General features: G+C 46.2%; 1 pseudogene; it reads left to right on the top strand.

Annotated features, from left to right (window-relative positions):
- The window catches only part of LOC116372932 (glucagon receptor-like), a 150,260-nt pseudogene that overhangs the window by 125,966 nt on the left and 21,794 nt on the right, over nucleotides 1-2,500 (top strand).

Genomic DNA, 2,500 nt, shown 5'->3' with positions numbered 1-2,500 from the left:
GAGGTGGGTGTGTTGGGTTGACCAGGGTGAGGTAAAGGGGCCAGTCAACAACAAGGTGGATGTGTTGAGTTGACCAGGGTGAGGTAAAGGGGCCAGTCAACAACGAGGTGGGTGTGTTGGGTTGACCAGGGTGAGGTAAAGGGGCCAGTCAACAACGAGGTGGGTGTGTTGGGTTGACCAGGGTGAGGTGAAGTGGCCAGTCAACAACGAGGTGGGTGTGTTGGGTTGACCAGGGTGAGGTAAAGGGGCCAGTCAACAACGAGGTGGGTGTGTTGGGTTGACCAGGGTGAGGTAAAGTGGCCAGTCAACAAGGTGGGTGTGTTGGGTTGGGTTGACCAGGGTGAGGTAAAGTGGCAGGTCAACAACGAGGTGGGTGTGTTGAGTTGACCAGGGTGAGGTAAAGTGGCCAGTCAACAACAAGGTGGGAGTGTTGGGTTGGGTTGACCAGGGTGAGGTAAAGTGGCAGGTCAACAACGATGTGGGTGTGTTGGGTTGAGTTGACCAGGGTGAGGTAAAGGGGCCAGTCAACAACAAGGTTGGAGTGTTGTGTTGGGTTGGGTTGACCAGGGTGAGGTAAAGTGGCAGGTTAACATCAAGGTGGGTGTGTTGTGTTGACCAGGGTGAGGTAAAGTGGCCAGTCAACAACAAGGTTGGAGTGTTGTGTTGGGTTGGGTTGACCAGGGTGAGGTAAAGTGGCAGGTTAACATCAAGGTGGGTGTGTTGTGTTGACCAGGGTGAGGTAAAGTGGCCAGTCAACAATGAGGTGGGAGTGTTGTGTTGGATTGAGTTGACCAGGGAGAGGTAAAGTAGCAGGTTAACATCAAGGTGGGTGTGTTGTGTTGACCAGGGTGAGGTAAAGTGGCCAGTCAACAACAAGGTGGGTGTGTTGAGTTGACCAGGGTGAGGTAAAGTGGCAGGTTAACAACAAGGTGGGTGTGTTGGGTTGACCAGGGTGAGGTAAAGAGTCCAGTCAACAATGAGGTGGGAGTGTTGAGTTTACCAGGATTATAAGGGTTTGATCTCTGAAGCATTGTTTAGCCATACTGGAGGATTATAAGGGTTTGATCTCTGAAGCATTGTTTAGCCATACTGGAGGATTATAAGGGTTTGATCTCTGAAGCATTGTTTAGCCATACTGGAGGATTATAAGGGTTTGATCTCTGAAGCATTGTTTAGCCATACTGGAGGATTATAAGGGTTTGATCTCTGAAGCATTGTTTAGCCATACTGGAGGATTATAAGGGCTTGATCTCTGAAGCATTGTTTAGCCATACTGGAGGATTATAAGGGCTTGATCTCTGAAGCATTGTTTAGCCATACTGGAGGATTATAAGGGCTTGATATCTGAAGCATTGTTTAGCCATACTGGAGGATTATAAGGGCTTTGTTAGGTCTTGAAACATTTTATTTTGTGTGTGTTGTGTCCTGTAGACGGCGGTGGGGTGTCGTATCGCCGTGGTGATGATGCAGTACAGTATCATGGCTAACAGCTATTGGCTGCTGGTGGAAGGCATCTACCTCCACAACCTGCTGGTCATCACCGTGTTCACTGAGAGAAACTACTTCAACATCTACCTGTGTATCGGCTGGGGTGAGGAGGGGGAGGAGAGGGTGGGGGAGGGGTGGTGGTGAGGAGAGGGAGGGGGTGGAGGTTGTGTATTTGTCGCAGCATAGCCCATTATATACCAGAAGACAGAGCATTTTCTAATCTGTTTGGTAGCCAGACACCTGAGTAGATCTATTATAGATATAGTCACCCTCAGGGTTAGGTAGTAGAGATATTATAGATATAGTCACCCTCAGGGTTAGGTAGTAGATCTATTATAGATATAGTCACCCTCAGGGTTAGGTAGTAGAGATATTATAGATATAGTCACCCTCAGGGTTAGGTAGTAGATCTATTATAGATATAGTCACCCTCAGGGTTAGGTAGTAGAGATATTATAGATATAGTCACCCTCAGGGTTAGGTAGTAGATCTATTATAGATATAGTCACCCTCAGGGTTAGGTAGTAGAGATATTATAGATATAGTCACCCTCAGGGTTAGGTAGTAGAGATATTATAGATATAGTCAGTCTCAGGGTTAGGTAGTAGAGATATTATCGATATAGTCACCCTCAGGGTTAGGTAGTAGATATATTATAGATATAGTCACCCTCAGGGTTAGGTACTAGAGATATAGTCACCCTCAGGGTTAGGTAGTAGAGATATTATAGATATAGTCACCCTCAGGGTTAGGTACTAGAGATATAGTCACCCTTAGGGATAGGTACTAGAGATACTATAGATATAGTCACCCTCAGGGTTAGGTAGTAGAGATATTATAGACATAGTCACCCTCAGGGTTAGGTAGTAGAGATATTATAGAGATAGTCACCCTCAGGGTTAGGTAGTAGAGATATTATAGATATAGTCACCCTCAGGGTTAGGTAGTAGAGATATTATAGATATAGTCACCCTCAGGGTTAGGTAGTAGAGATATTATAGATATAGTCACC

Source organism: Oncorhynchus kisutch, unplaced genomic scaffold (assembly GCF_002021735.2).
Source record: "Oncorhynchus kisutch isolate 150728-3 unplaced genomic scaffold, Okis_V2 scaffold3971, whole genome shotgun sequence".
NCBI lineage: Eukaryota > Metazoa > Chordata > Actinopteri > Salmoniformes > Salmonidae > Oncorhynchus > Oncorhynchus kisutch.
Note: the sequence above shows the minus strand (reverse complement) of the source record. Positions and strands in the feature narration are given on the sequence as shown.